The sequence below is a fragment of the Aquarana catesbeiana genome, linkage group LG05, assembly GCF_042186555.1.
Source record: "Aquarana catesbeiana isolate 2022-GZ linkage group LG05, ASM4218655v1, whole genome shotgun sequence".
Classification (NCBI taxonomy): Eukaryota; Metazoa; Chordata; class Amphibia; order Anura; family Ranidae; genus Aquarana; species Aquarana catesbeiana.
In genome coordinates, this window is record NC_133328.1 from 391,035,644 (window position 1) to 391,052,551 (window position 16,908).

The 16,908-nt window shown below is 42.6% G+C and overlaps 1 protein-coding gene and 1 pseudogene across 5 annotated transcripts in view; one reads left to right on the plus strand and one right to left on the minus strand.

The window, feature by feature from the left end:
* HIVEP1 (HIVEP zinc finger 1) overlaps positions 1–16,908 on the plus strand; it is a 243,681-nt gene that overhangs the window by 131,799 nt on the left and 94,974 nt on the right. The window lies entirely within an intron of this gene.
* On the minus strand, positions 6,267–6,382 carry LOC141146418 (U2 spliceosomal RNA; annotated as a pseudogene).

Consider the following 16,908-nt stretch of genomic DNA (forward strand, 5'->3'; position numbering starts at 1 on the left):
TGCCATTTCTTGCAACTGTATTGCTCCTTGTTAACAGAATAGCAGAACTGACCTAGGATAAAATTATGTAGGATTGATCAACAAAGTAAACTGTGTGCAGGAACTTGCTTCTATGAAGTCACTGCAAACTGAGAGATTTAGAAAAAAATAGATTGTTTATTCACCCTTGTATTGTTAAAAGAAAATAGGCTTTATGTTGCCAGTGAATAATCCCTAGAGTTCATAAAGACTGGCGCAGGCAGATTTTGCGAGTGTCAAATTCATACACCTGTCTAGAACTTGTACTTGAATTTGGCTCATGATGCACCACTTTAAGAATTCATGAGAGACCCCTTCACAAAATCTGTCTGAGCCAGTTTTTCACTCTGTGTGCCAAAAGAGAGTTGGTCTTAATCAGCTCCACTTTTACATTTGGCACATTCAATGAGACACAATGTAAAAGTGGCTCATTCAACACGACACAATGTAAAAGTGGCTCATTCAACACGACGCAATGTAAAAGTGGTGCGTTTTAGAAACTACCTGCACAAGTCTGTTTCAGAACCAAAAGCGTCTTAAATAGTTCATGAATTTGGCGCAATACATTAACAAGAGGGATTAATGCCAGAAAAGTGGCACAGCAGCTTTATCGAATTCCCCCCATTGTGTTCAATTACAAAAATGAACACATGCCATAAGTATTCAGCCCTAATGAATGATATCTAGTGAAAATACTATAATGAACTGTCGTGGATCTAATAAGTTGTGGCAGACCATATATAAACTGTATCTTTCTGTGCTGTACACCTATTTGGCATGCTGTATTCAGCCCCCCAATATAGTGTTTTTGGCACCATGGCAATTCTAAACCCTGGGGTGCATTGCTTTGTAAATTTTGATGTTTTCTTAGGATGGATATGACTGGTCCTGCCCCCTGTAAGTATCTATTAGACAGCAAGTTTAGCCTTCACATCAAGGGCCAATAGGAAGGAGCGGGGCATTGAGTTCTGTTGAAGTTGGACAATAATGAGAGCTTCTGAGCATCAAAAGCTCTTTCTCTGAAAGTTACCAAATAGCCCCCATTTGCCCTCGTTTATATTTAAAAAAATGGTAAACCTTTTCACTGTGCGTATTTTTCATGCACAGAAAGCAAGTGACAAACAGTCATTTGTAATAGTCCAACGCTCCCCTCTTTTTTATTTTTATTATCATACATTCTTACTGGTCAGGAATAGCAGTTTGTTTTATGTGGTCATTAGTTGTTCAACATAATTGTCATTTATACTGTAGCACTTACTTGAGTGTACTATAGACTTTAGTATAATTATCAGGGGATTGTGTATTGTAATCATCTGTGATTGATCTTGTTCAGTTGTGGCATTGCATAACTAAAGAGAAACTGAACTGTGAAAGCTGTGCCCAAAAATGGCAGACAGAGGGCAAAGGAGTAGTCGGCATTGTCTGTGATCTCCCTGCAGTCGATCCTTTCTGATTACTGACTTAGCCTGCCTTGTTCTGCACTGTGTCCCTTTGTAGAGGTGGCCATCTTGGAAAAGGCAGAACTTTTGCTTCCTCATGTTCCTACAGCCGTCAGCTCAATAGTGACCTCTCCAGGTCTCAATCCAAATTTCCTAAGATCAGAAGTTAGAGCCGCAGTGCTGAGATTTCACCATACAAATCTACAACTATGAGGGTTAAAAACACAGGAAGTACATTGCCATTTTTCTGGATGAATTCCAAAGTAAAGGTAACATTTTCAGGGTACTGCATAGGCACCATTAATTCCTCTAAAGTTTTCCTATAATATAGCAAATCTTCACTTTGTGGAGTTTAGTTCTGCTTTAACCATCCTATGGTGAGAGGAATACAGGAAGTAAAATGGTGCTTTTGATTTCGCCTTAGATTCGATTTGAAATTCAGATTGGTCCGAAAATAATAATAATGCTTGTTTAGTTGAAATAAACGCGAGTACTTAAAATAATTTCCCCCTTGAACAAGATGGCAGAGTTTAGTCCAATATGGTGGGTGGTTGCAACATTAAGAAGACCTGAAACGCTTCAGTAACTCACACGCATGCACATTTCTAGCTCTGTGGTGGCCACACATGCACAATAATATTAATAATATCACGTATGTGTAGTACTGTATAGCCATATCTCACATATGCGCATTGTCATTGAAAGAGTTGACACTCAGGAGGAAATTTCGCTTGCATGCTTTTGCAGAGCTGCCATCAATATGGGGGTGAGATCCTGCACATGCCCTGCAGGAAAAGACAGTGGTATGGTGGTCGGAAGTCGGTTATAACGCATGTGCAGAACTTTAGAAAAACACCACTATGACAACGGAAAGGCATGAGTGCACAGTTGCAACAGGCTGACAAGAAGTTTTGGAGGTTGAAAATGGCAAAGGAGCAGTGGTAATGGCCCTAATAATAATGAGATGCATGGCTGCTTCCTCTTACCACCCTGCCGGCAGCCCCTTTGTGTCACCATTCTGCCAGTAAAACAGCTTTCTTAGCTGCCAACCCTACTGTATTTTCCAACCACCATGCATGACTACCATCCCTACTCTCACCACTGAACCTGCACCCCTGGCCACTCATCCATGGGGCCTGACCTTCATTTCCTCCCCCTTCATTGCCTCACCACATCGACTTTGACCCAAACACTCTCCATCATGTCTGCACACCCTTCCCCCACCAATACCACAGGGCTTGACTAAACATTCCCCCTCCTTTTACCTCACTACTAGGTCTGCATTCCCTCCCTCCCCACTTCACCTGCCTGTCCACTGCCCCTGTTCACACCCCTCAATCACTCCCAACCCCACTTCCACCCTCTTTCAACATCATGCCTGCACCCTGTTCTCATTGTATGCCTGGGCTGCCCCCCCACCCCCATGCTCTAATCATTGAACCCATGACCCTTTGATAGCTACCCCCTCACTCTCACCATTTCTCCTGGGCTTCCCAGTGCTCTCAGCACCAGGCCTGCACGCCTTTTCTATCACCATCTCACCTGACCCCCATCACCACTGCGCCTGCACGCTCAGTGTATGTTCCGTGAATGATGATCACATCACACACATTAGCAACTACCAGTCACAATACAAGCAGGTAATTAAGGGGCTAGATAAATTAATTGCGGGGAGTGACTAATATCCAAGACGTTTCAGGTCACACGGGTTGCCTGACTGTAAATCATGTCAATATTGCTCATGTGGGTTTTAGAGAGGGCTTACTTTTATTGTAACTCAGCATGCCACAACACTACGTTTTGTTTGCCTGCCTTCATCACAGTTTGAAATTCTCAGTTTAACCGCTTGCTTACTGGGCACCTCCCTCCTGTCCAAACCTCCCTCCTGTCCAGACCAATTTTCAGCTTTCAGCGCTGTTGCACTTTGAATGACAATTGCGTGGTTATACAACACTGTACCCAAATGAAATTTTTATCATTTTTTTTCCCACAAATAGAGCTTTCTTTTGGTGGTATTTGATCACCTCTGCGGTTTTTATTCCTTGTTAAAATTTAAAAAGACCGAATTTAAAAAAAAAAAAATTGTATTTTTTTATATTTTGTTATAAAATTTTGCAAACAGGTCATTTTTCTCCTTCATTGATGTGCGCTGATAAAGCTGCATTGATGGGCACCGATAGGCTGCACTGATGGGCACCGATAGGCTGCACTGATGGGCACTGATGGGCACCGATGGGCTGCATTGATAGGCACCGATAAGGCGGCCCTGGTGGGCACTGATAGGCGGCACTGGTGTGCACTGAGAGGTGGCACTAATAGCTGGCAGTGATGGGAACTGATAGGTGGCAGTGATGGGCACTGATGGGTGGCAATGGGCACCGATCGGCACTGGTAGGTTACACTGATAGGCGGCACTGCTAGGTGGCACTGGTGGGCATTGATAGGTGGCACTGGTGGGCACTGGCAGGTGGCAATTGTGGGCACAGATGAGGCAGATGTGCCTCCTTCCTCTTCGGGACCGATGTCCCTTGCACATAAGCCGGTGATCAGCCTTTTTTTTCTCCTCGCGCTGTCAGCGTGAGGAGAAAAAAAAAAGATTACTGAGCTTTTGTTTACATCACGTGATCTGTCATTGGCTGACAGCTGATCATGTGGTAAGGGGCTCAGTGACTCGGTGATCACGGGGAGCATGCAAAGGGGAGGACGGCCTCCCGGAAATTCAGGTCCGTGCTGTGGCCATTCGGCTACAGCGTGGACGCCAAGTGGTTAAAGATGTGTGTGGTTTTATTTTTTTTTATTTTTAGTCCATCATCTGCATTATCCATTTCTCATTACTCTTCTGCTAAAATACAAAAGCTAGAAAATGTATTATGTAAGTTATCTTGTGAGAACTTGTATGTAAGAAAGTCCCTGAAATTTACCGAGAATGGATGATTACATTCTGCCACCCACTTGTTTCTGAAATCGTAAAATCTGAAAGAGAAAAGGATTCTGAATAAACATAGATTTTCATCATCCTTGGTCTTGTTTTTCTCTGAAATACAGGATAGGGATTCCATGCTTAGTATCAGTGATCTCATCTGTAATACTTATGCATGCCTGCTATATACAATATTGAAGCATGTGCTAAAGAGAAACTGTACATATATTCATTACAAATATTCAACCCAAAAAGTTTTAGTTTATGATGCTTAAAGTGGAACTTAAATCACCTAACCAACAATGTCTTACTTTGGGCTGTGCCCATCTTTAAAAAGGGCAGATGATTATTGTAGAATTGACTTCTAGGAATCCATTTGCCCTCTAGCTGGTTCATGCAGGCAGGAGGGTGTGCTTAGCTGAGAAAAACCCTCCTCCTCTCCTCCTGAAGACTCCTGGGATGTATGACATCATTTGCCTAGGCATGGAAACCAGGAAGTAACTGAAGAAATGCAAAAAAAAGTTTAAAACGAGTAAATATGATATACTTTCCTATCTAGTCACCAATGCTAGCAGCATGAGGATTACAAATAATCAATGTTGATTGAGAGAGCGAAATTCCACTTTAAGCTCCTAAAAGCTATCATGAGTATTCTTTTCTCTGCTCTTAGAAGCTAATAGTGTTATCCATACACACTATTTTATGCTAGAAGCTTTTTTCAAGCTTCAACATTTAGGAGCAGAAAAAAAACGCTAAATGCAACTAAACCGCTATTAGCAGCTTTTTTTTTTCTTTTTTTTCTCCTCTTTTTTTTTAAAGCCCGTGGCATGTGAAACACCCACAAACTCCACCCAGTGCCAAAAAAAGTGCACACACATAAAGAGTGATACACAAAAACGTGCAACGGGTGCTACACTGGTCTCCTGAGGAAGGACCTTACCCTGATCCTCCAGGGCGTTAGGATCCAGACGGGGACAGAGGTACTTCACTTGGGTCCATCTGGCCGAAACCAGACAGACCCCCTTTCTCTGGACGGTCTGCCGAAACAGACCCACCCAAGTACTCGGTGGGACTCCCCCCGAAGGGAGACCCCGTGAAAGAGGGTGAACCAAGCCAAAAGGCCTATGTCCACCCCCTTCCAAAACTTTCAGGGCAAGTCCGAGGACCCGCACCCTACTTATCACACAGTGACAAACGTGTAACACATCAAACAAAAAAGTACAAAAAAGTGACAAACAAGGGGTAAAATAAATAGGATAGTGGGGAGAAGGAAGTGGGAGAAGTGAAAGAGTGACCATTATGCAATACAATGACCAGGCCCTTCGGCCAGGAATAAAAATTTCCCCTGGTCCTAGCCAAAAGGCTCGGCCCTAGAGGCAGATGTGAAAAAAGTGTGTTAGTGAAGTGACCATGGTGCCATTAAATCAATGTGACCCTCACTCACAGTGATCTGGCACCCCTGAACTGCCACTTCAGGGGCACATTCACCACAGGCTTTTCGTCACAACCCTGCCCAAGAGCCCAGACCAGGTCAGCCCCCACCCCAGCCAGGAAGGCCTGAAGATCTGGCAGCTTGGGGAGAGCCTCCCTCTCTAAAGGCTCAACCCTTGCTCCCATCACTCCTACCTAATTACATTTGAGAAATACTAACAGCTCCCCCCGTTGCTGTAGGGGAGCAAGCGTTCTTTCCAGAAAAATTGACCAGAGCTTGAACTACCCCAATCTAGGCCAGAAGGCCAGGTACCCGACCCTCTGGCCAGACCCGATGCAGCACCCATCCTCACCAAGAGCACCCTTCCGGACGGCTTCAGACTCGACCAGTGGTCGGCCCCCAGTATATGTTGGGCAGCTCGATATAATCCCTGCTGAAAACCATTCTTCCAGGTACAATAACGTCATTGGATTTGCATAGCCCTCCTCTCTATAGGAGTAGCACAGCGCCTCCTCTGGCAACTGATAAGAACAGATACTACACTTGATCTTAGCCAAAAGGCCGAGAAGCGCTAACAGCTTTTTTTGAGCGTTTTTTTTTTTCTTCATGTACTGTAAAAACACGAACGCTTCTAAAAGCTACTAAAACGCTACTACAAGCCGGCACAAAAACTATGTTATCAGCATTTTTCATCCAGCATTTTTTTTAGCTTAGAAAAAACCGCTAGTGTGCATGGAGCCTGAATCTGGATGGAAGTGACTTTCATTATTAACCACTTCAGCTCCGGAAGATTTTCCCCCCTTCCTAACCAGAGCACTTTTTGCGATTCGGCACTGCGTCGCTTTAACTGACAGTTGCGCGGTCATGCAATGTTGTACCCAAACAAAATTGATGTCCTTTTTTTCCCACAAATAGAGCTTTCTTTTAGTTGTATTTGATCACCTCTGCGGTTTTTGAAAAAAAAGCAACAATTTTGAAAAAAAAATCAATACTTTTTACTTTTTGCTATAATAAATATCCCCCAAAATATATATAAAAAAAAAACATTTTTTTTCCTCAGTTTAGGCCGATATGTATTTTTCTACATATTTTTGGTAAAAAAAAAATCGCAATAAGCGTATATTGATTTTTTTATTGATTAATTTTTTTTTTTTATTGGTTTGTGCACAAGTTATAGCGTCTACAAAATAGGGGATAGTTTCATGGCATTTTTATTATTATTTTTTTTTATTAGTAATGGCGGCGATCTGCGATTTTTATTGTGGCTGCGACATGGTGGACACATCGGACACTTTTGACACTATTTTGGGACCATTGTCATTTATACAGCGATCAGTGCTATAAATTACACTGGCAGGGAAGTGATTAACCACTAGGGGGCGATGAAGGGGTTAAGTGTGTACTAGGGAGTGATTCTAACTGTGGGGGGGAGGGGCTACCTAGGACATGACAGCGATCACTGCTCCCGATGACAGGGAGCAGTAGATCTCTGTCTTGACACAAGGCAGAATGGGGAAATGCCTTGTTTACATAGACATCTCCCCGTTCTACCTCTTCACACTGCAATCGCGGGCCGGCGGAGAACATCGAGTTCCCGGGATTCGCAGGCACGCTCCCATGGCGTGCAGCGCGTGCGCGCCTGAAAGGCGGCAAATTTGAAGGGACGTACCTGTACGTCTATTTGCCTGCCTGTGCCATTCTGCCGACGTATATCTGTGTGCGGTCGTCGGCAAGCGGTTAATCAGCTGATGTACTTGCAGTGTTCCAATGAGTAAAGTTCCAGGGTCTGCATCCCTTTACAAGTGATTACTGTGGTATTAAACCTGAAAATGTAATATATTCCAGTTTACCAATCCTCAAAAAAATAAATTTTTTAGTTTTTTTTTTTCCCTCTGTTTTCACCTGATAATGTGGCTATACACTTTCTGTATTAGGATGCCTGCATTCTGAAAGAAGGAGCAACAGAGATACCTTTTGGACACCAGCATTGTTAATCTGGGGGGGGGGGGGGTAAACAGCAGTACACTGATCTTCCCATTGAAAGGCTATGTGGGGTGGGATGTCAGGACAAGTCTGATCATTGGAGGAGAGCAGGATGAGTTTCCAGCACTGTTAGAGGACTCGCCACACTAGCAGGAACACCAGGTATTTAACACAAAGGAGGCAATAAAAAGAGAACGGGATATTTTTGCGTACAAGTACACGGTACAGCAGGCACATATCAGGAATATGAAATGTTGGGTTTACATATTCTTTAATTTATGAAATAGTTAGTTGCCTGTATGTTGTTCTGACCCACTGGATTGACTACTTTTTCAGACAACAAGTATGTGGATCTGGATTTTTAACTAATATGGGGCAGCCTAACAGCCAGTCAGATAGCATTTTCAGAAGCAGCTGCATTTCTCTCAAGAATAGGTTACTGATCTTATTACTGAAGTTAAATACTGCAATGCAGTAAGCAGACTTGCAGATCTCAGATTTTTCTCCCATGTTTGAAGAGTAAATCTAATGTTAAAACTCCAATTGTTTCACAGTGATCTCACACTGCGTACTGTACATCTTCTTTGGAAGTTCATAAATTATTGGCTGAATTGTCCAATAAACTTGCATTTGACATGTCCCATAAAAATTACCGTTGTATATAGAAAGGTGACAAATCACAGCTAGTTAGTGAAGTTGTGCATCACTAATGGTGTCTTTATTTTAAACATGGCTATTGATTTAGTTTGCTGAGCAGTGCGCATTTTCCAATAAAATCTATAGGAAGGTTGTGCAATCAGACTGTCCAAGCCATCTGAATGAAATTGGATTCATTGCTATGAATCACAGTGTGTTGTTTTATTTGCTGGAGATGTTTATGGAGACCTCTGATTCATTTCTGTTTAGTTTAGGTTTATGCTATACCTATTTTTGCCTATTTTGTTACATTACAGCCTTTAGTTCAATGATTTTTTTTTAATCTGAGTTATATGTGATGGATCAGAACACAATAGTCCAAGTTGGTGAAGTAGAGTTAGAAAATTATATACATAAACATTTTTTCAGAAATAAAAAAAAATTTTAATTGGCATGTGCGTATGTATTCACCCCCTTTGTTATGAAGCCCATAAAAAGCTCTGGTGCAACCTATTACCTTCAGAAGTCACATAATTAGTGAAATGATGTCCACCTGTGTGCAATCTAAATGTCACATGATCTGTCATTACATATACACACCTTTTTGAAAGGCCCCAGAGGCTGCAACATCTAAGTAAGAGGCACTACTACCCAAACACTGAAATGAACACCAAGGAACTCTCCAAACAAGTAAGGGACAATGTTGTTAAGAAGTACAATTCAGGGTTAGGTTTTAAAAAAATATTCAAATCTTTGATGATCCCTAGGAGCACCATCAAATCTAACATAACCAAATGGAAAGAACATGCCACAACAGCAAACCTGAACCAACAGAAAAGAAAGAGGGCGCACCAACCTAGTGCATTACCACTGATAAACTTTAATGCAGCATAAAAACAGTAAAAATTATACTCACAAACGAGCTAATAAAGATAGCTTTCAAAAGGGCACAAAAGCGCTGTTTCTGTGGATCGACACCCCAGGACCTGTTGCCGGGAGGATCAGACCAGCGCAAATGGCTGATGGCTTACGCGTTTCGGGGGAGCACCCCTTTCTTCAGAGCCTAAGCGGGCAATGGTTGGTCTCTCGAATTGCTCTCTCTATAAATGTATGTATGTGCCTGTGTCTACCCCACCCAATTAGTGACAACGCCCCCTCCCACAGATATTAGGCACCACCCACCCATTCGGGTTAACCCTCCCTATCCCATCCCTCTGAGTGTGATTCCCCATTTGTAGCCAAAATATAGAGGGCAAACATCACTCTATGTTATCTGCTATAAGAATAATAGTAATAATAGTACAAAAAGAAATTAATTAATTAAAAAAAAATTAAATATAAATATAAAAATAAAATCACTGAGCTAGCAGATCAATTTCACTCTCAGCATAGGCTATATACAACAGGGCAGGGGAAGGGGGATTGGGTGCGCCAAAACAAAGACACCTCACCTCCTGCATGCAGCTCTAATTGTGTCCCCATGCCTCCAATCTACTGGGGTGGATGGTGCAGGGCTTCTCCGGCTCCCAGGAGCCATAATAGTGCCGCATACCGTGTGTGGAACGCACGGCATTCGAAAGACCAGGAAGTGCGGGCGTTCCTGCGTTCCACCCGCAACTTCCGGCCGATCATGGCGTCATTTCCCCCTCCTCCACAGGCGTCAGAGGTCACTGTGCGCCAGGAACATGGCCCGGAAGCGTGGGTGTGTTTGCGTTCCACCCATTGCTTCCGACCGTCATACCTATGGTAAATAGTGCGCGCGCATCTCAGTAAGGCCGCGCGCTCTCCACTACTCGCTCCACTACTACCATTATCATTGGCAGAGACGCGATCTGGCTATACAGGACAGGCAGCTTTCTGCGGAGGCTACTAGCAGCGCTCAGCCCACTTTTCTCTAAGCCAAAAACCATTGGTGAAAAATGGAGGGGGAAAGAAATGTATAATTTAAAAAATTTATTAAAATAAAAATAGAATTGAAATATAATATAAATGTCGATTCCAAAATAAGGAAGAGGAAAAAGGGATAGTGGAAAATGGAATCCCAACCTATAATGTTGATCATAATGTAAAATAGTTAAATCAATAAAAGAAGTCCGCAGAAGTATCCTTCCAAGGTACAGTAGATCATACCATATCCATAAAACTCATAGATTGGAATGTAACATATAATATACTTAATGTTAAAAGAACAACACATGGAAGTCCTTAACAATTAGTCGTCATTGATATCAGCATGATACTAATCTAGAGGAGGAAGGATTATAAAATAATAAATAATACATAGTAGAAAATACATAAAAATACATATGGGATCTTAAAGTGAATACTGAACCTCATCAGCCTATACCAATATTATTCACCATTAGACAACAGCAAACCTGCCAGGAGAAGGCTGTACACCAAAACTCGCAGACCGGGCAAGGAGGGCATTAATCAGAGAGGCAGCACAGAGACCTAAGGTAACCCTGGAGGAGCTGCAGAGTTCCACAGCAGAGACTGGAGTATCTGTACATAGGACGACAATAAGCCGTATGCTCCATAGAGTTGGGCTTGATGGCAGAGTGGCCAGAAGAAAGCCATTACTTTCAGCAAAAAACAAAATGGCCTGTTTTGAGTTTGCGAAAAGGTATGTGGGAGACTCCCAAAAATGTATGGAGGAAGGTGCTCTGGTCTTATGAGACTAACGGCCAGACTTTTCGTCGGATTGAACTCCGAAGGACTTTTCAACGGAGTTCCAACGAAATGGACTTGCCTACACACGATCACACCAAAGTCCGATCGTTTCGAACGTGATGACGTACGACCAGACTAGAATTAGGAAGTTCATAGCCAGTAGCCAATAGCTGCCCTAGCGTCCTTTTTTGTCCGTCGGACTAGCATACAGACGAACTGATTTTTTGATCGGACTTGAGTCCATCGGAAAGATTTGAAACATGTTCTATTTCTAAAGTCCGACAGATTTTTCGACATAAAAGGTCAGATGAAGCCCACACACGATCAAATTGTTCAACGGATTTGTTCTGCCGGACCAGTTTGGTCGAAAAGTCCGGTCGTGTGTACACGGCATAACTTTTTTGCCATCAAAGAAAATGCTATGTCTGGCACAAACATCACATCACCCAAAGAACACCATCCCCACAGTGAAACATGGTGGTGGCAGCATCATGCTGTGGGGTTGTTTTTCAGCAATCAGGCCTGGGAAACTGGTCAGAGCTGAGGGAAAGATGGTACTAAATACAGGGGTATTCTTGAGCAAAACCTGTACCACTCTGTGTGTGATTTGAGGCTAGGACGGAGGTTCACCTTCTAGCTGGACAATGACCCTGAACACACTGCTAAAGCAACACTTGAGTGGTTTAAGGGGAAACATGTAAATGTGTTGGAATGGCCTAGTCAAAGCCCAGACCTCAATCCAATAGTAAATCTGTGGTCAGACTTAGATTGCTGTTTACAAGCACAAACCATCCAACTTGAAGGAGCTGGAGCAGTTTTGCAAGGAGGAATGGGCAAAAATCCCAGTGGTAAGATGTGGCAAGCTCATAGAGCCAAAGCGACTTGGAGCTGTGATAGCTGCAAAAGGTGGCTCTACAAAGTATTAACTTTAGGGGGGTGAATAGTTATGCACATTGACTTTTTCTGTTTTTTGTCCTATTTGTTGTTTGCGTCACAATAAAAAAAAAACATCTTCAAAGTTGTGGGCATGTTCTGTAAATTAAATAATGCAAATCCTCAAACAATCCATGTTAAAGTGGAGGGCCACCCTGAAAAAAATTTTTTTTTATACTTACCTAAACCCTTGTTGCTAGGCAGTCTTCCTAATCTGCCTCTTCCTATTCCGTGGCGTGTTCTGCTCCTCGGTGAGCGGCCCTGTTGTCTTCTGGGAACTGTGTGTTTACTTTTTGAGTAAAAAAGCTCATCTAGAGGATTTTTCGTACAAAGTTTAGACGAGTTTAGGAGATTTGTACGTTTTTTTTCTTCTGCCAGTGAGCTCAAATCAGAAGCACGAACCAGAAGGTTTTTCTTTTTTTTTCTGCCTCTAAGCGTTGAGCTCAAAATATGCCTCTTAACGCCCTAATGTGCATGGACACATAGGATAACACTGAATTCCTTCTACAGTCAGAACACAAAACTCCTGTAGAAGCAACATTTTTTAAGCCACTGTGCATGGAGCCTAATACCAATGATGGGGCATACTTTATTCCTTCTGACACCAGGGCATTTTCTACCTTCACTGGCCACATTCCAGACCCCTTAAAGTCAGAAAGACCGTAAATTGGCCCTTTGTTCAGAAAGTTTGGAGACCCCTTAGACTGTCCGTTTACAATCCACTTGGTTGACTTGAGTGCTGAATGTCAAGATTAGCTGCCACCGTGTCACAGATCTGGCTATCTGCAGAATAGGCTGCCCAAACTACATGTGGTCTGATTTGTCAATTTGAATGAAGACAAATTTAGATACATCAGTGTATGCGTGCATTGTGGTTGACAGTTACTGATATGAGGATTATATATTTTAAAATGTTAAAACTATTCTTAGGGCTCATTTACACTTGCTTCGGCTTCAACACACATTAAGGGCTAGTTTACACTTGCTTCAAAACAAGGCTTCAGACAGGCTTTGTTAAAGCTCTCTGAACGCTAGTCAAAGCTTCTGTCCTTAAATAAATAGTTAGCTTACAGTCCTGTTTACACCTTGCTTTTGCTTTGCTTTATTTTGCTTTGCTTTGGCTTCGCTTCAAAAATTATACCCCATGTAGTAGGGGTGCGGAGCGTATCCCCTGTTGTGTACAATCCATGCCGCTCATGTGACTACCCGGCCCGCCTCTCGCCTCTTACTTCCAGCTCTCCTCTCACGTCTCTCCTGAGGCCAGCGGAGAATTCTCAGCCCCGCCCACTGACTGACGCTGTCAAATCAGAAGAGAGGCGGGTGGGGCTGAGAATTCCCTGCTGACGTCAGGAGAGACGTGAGATGAAAGCTGGAAGTGAGAGGAGAGAGGCGGGCTGAGCAGTCACATCGGGGGTGCCTATGCTCTTGGCCGATGGTCGCGATGACTGCCAGCCACGAGCGATCACGGGCACGAGAGACAGAACAGGGACGTGTGTGTGTAAACACACAAATCTCTGTTCTGAGAGGAGAGACAGATCGTGTGTTCCTAATAGCTAGGAACCATTATCTGTCATTTCCTCTAGTCAGTCCCCTCCCCCTACAGTTAGAAACACACACTAGGGAACACAGTAAACCCCTTGATCGCCCCCTAGTGTTAACCCCTTCCCTGCCAGTGACATTTTTACAGTAATCAATGCATTTATATAGCACTAATCACTGTATAAATGCCAATAGTCCCAAAAATGTGTCAAAAGTGTCCAATGTGTCTGCCATAATGTCGCAGTCACGATAAAAATTGCAGATCGCTGCCATTACTAGTAAAAAAATAAATAAATAAAAATGCTATAAATCTATCCCCTATTTTGTAGACGCTATAACTTTTGCGCAAACCAATCAATATACACTTATTGCGTTATTTTTTTTTTTTTTACCAAAAATATGTAGAAGAATATATCGGCCTAAACTGAGAAAAAAATTAGCTTTTTTCTAAAAAAAAAAAAAAAAATGGGGTTATTTATTATAGCAAAAAGTGCGAAATATTGTGTTTTTTTTCCAAAATTGACGCTCTTTTTTTGTTTATAGCACAAAAAAAAAAAAAACGCAGAGGTGATCAAATACCACCAAAAGAAAGCTCTATTTGTGGTAAAAAAAAAAAAAAGGACATCACTTTTGTTTGGGTACATTGTCGCACGACCGCGCAATTGTCAGTTAAAATAATGCAGTCCCGTATCGCAAAAAATGTCCTGGTCATTCAGCAGCCAAATCTTCCGGGGCTGAAGTGGTTAAGGGAGTGAGGTTATTTTTAATTCAAAACTGAGTTCCAGTAAATTTTTTGTTTATTAAAAGTCAGCAGCTACAAAAAAAAGTGTATCTTCTGACTTTTAATAAAACGACACCTGTCCCACAATCCAGCAACGTGGCCACCCAAACCTTCCCTTCGCTCCCCCGCCTGTCCACGGCGCTGGCAATACTACTGTGTGCATCCGGCTGCGACAGCTTGCAGCTCCACAGCCGGGTGTGCATGTCTCACTGCGCTGTCCTGAATGGCCGGCAATCTTCTTGGACCTGTGATGTGTCCCAGAAGATTGCAGGGAGGAAGGGCCGCCTAGGCAGCCCAAGCGGAAGTGGGAGTTCGTCAGTAATCCTGATGCATCTTGCATCGTGACCAGATAATCGTAATCGAATCGAATCGTGAGACCAATGAAGATGCGCACCTCTACCATGTAGCTTTAGTGGTGCTTCAAAGCCTCCTCAGACGTCTATGGCAAAGCTTGATTGAAGCCCCACAAAGCCTCATCAAAGCTTACCAAAGACTCATTGAAGCCCCATCGAAGCCCCACTGAAGCCTCATCGAAGTACCAAGCAAAAGCAAGGTGGAAACAGGACTTGTAGGCTAACCATTTTATTTAGTGATGGGGCTTTGACCGACATTCAGAGAGCTTTAAAAAAGCGTGTCCAAACTCATGTTTAGAAGCAAGTGTAAACTAGTTTGTAAAGAAATTGTCTTAAGACATTGAAGTGATTATAAAGGCTATATCTCCCCTTGATTGGCTGACTGACTTTGACAGCTGCGGGAGCGAATGGCGTCGCTGCTGTGTCTCAGTCAATCAGGATGAGTGTCCCGGACGGCTTAGACTCTCATGGACATCGCTGGAGAGAGATGGGGCTCAGATAAGTTATTCGGGGGTGCTGGGGAGGCTGCTACACACAGGTTTTTTTTATCTTAATGCATAGAATGCATTAAGATAAAAAAACCTTCTGCCTTTACAACTCCTTTAAATCAAGGCATTAAAAAAAAGGGTGCTTTGTGCAATCCTGAACCCCCAGATTTGCGAATGGCGTGATATACTTTAATTCACAGTCTGTTTCGGAGGTTATTTTGAACCTGTGTACACACAGGCTAGATGTGTAAGCACACCCAGTGCCTGGGTGGAATTCTGGCTTCATTCCACCAGTTTTCCAGTAGGCCCGCCGGGTGGGGTTGGAGATTGAAAGTAATGTGCCTGCAGCATGTGGCGCAGCCAGTATGGCTACTTTGTAAGGTTGTGGAGCAAACCGATTACTGCCCTATGCCCCTTCTGTTATGCCTTTTAGCAAAATAAATTACATTAGGCATGTGTTTTGGGAAGCTCTGGGGGTTCAGGATTGCACAAAGCACCCTTTTTTTTAATGCCTTGATTTATAGAGCCCTAATCCTTTTCCCTTGCAAGCAATTCACAATTTGGATATGCGGCAAAACTCATCTCTGTGCTCTCTTTAGCTTAGGTATTACAGGAAATGAAATCATTTCCTAGGCACAGTTGAAGGGTAAACTGGCAACTTTTGTGCTGGCAATATAAATGTCTCCAAGGCTTAGCTCTGAATATCAGACTCCGGGATTGTTCTTTCCTTGTGACATATCTAGAATTCTAGGGCTTAAGGACAATGCTCGGGAGTCGCAGCTGTCTCTTTTATTAGATATTCTTTGACAACCTGTCATATGAGCAGCTGATCAGCAATTGCAAGGATCTTTCTACCAAAGAATGCATTTTGTATACACAAGTTGTTAGAAACAAAGCTAGCTAAAAAAATATTTGCAATGCAAAATAGTTTCAGAGGCTGTAAAATAACTTAAGAGACCTATTTATAATGCAGTTATATTACTTATATAATGTATATAATATTTTGTTAGCTGTGATTGGATTTTCTTTTGATCCCTATGTGCCACAGTAATATATTGTGTATGCGTGTGTGTACCCAGGTGGTGTATAGGCTGGATGTTGGATGGAACTTTCTAGTTGTACAGAAACTCAGTACAGTATATGCCATTCTGCTTACAATTCTTAGGAAAAGTTAATGCATGTTTAGCTAAATCTAATTACTGTATGGGGTGGTATCTAGCACATTCTGGTTCTGATTTATGAACATTGGAAAGAATAATTATTTGTTGTTTGAGATGCAGATCAGCCAAGCGTCATTACTTGCGAAACCTACATCTATGACTACACTGTATATTTAACCAGTTCCCTGGAACGTTTTGATGAGCACCAGCATGGTCTAATTGATGTGTATTATCCTTAGACAGGAGGGTTTAATGCGCACAAAAAATAAAGGAGTACTCGACAAAACAAATAATAAACTCAATTAGGTTGCATTGCCATCTAAGCAGAGCCATTTTTAGGTGTTTTGAGTGATTTTGGGAGCATCTATAAACATTTTTAGAAGCGTATTACATGCATTTTACATGTGTAATCAAGCTTAGGGCATTTTTGTTTTAGCCTAGAGCAGTGATGGCGAACCTTGGCACCCCAGATGTTTTGGAACTACATTTCCCTTGATGCTCATGCCCTCTGCAGTGTAGTTGAGCATAATGGGAAATGTAGTTCCAAAACATC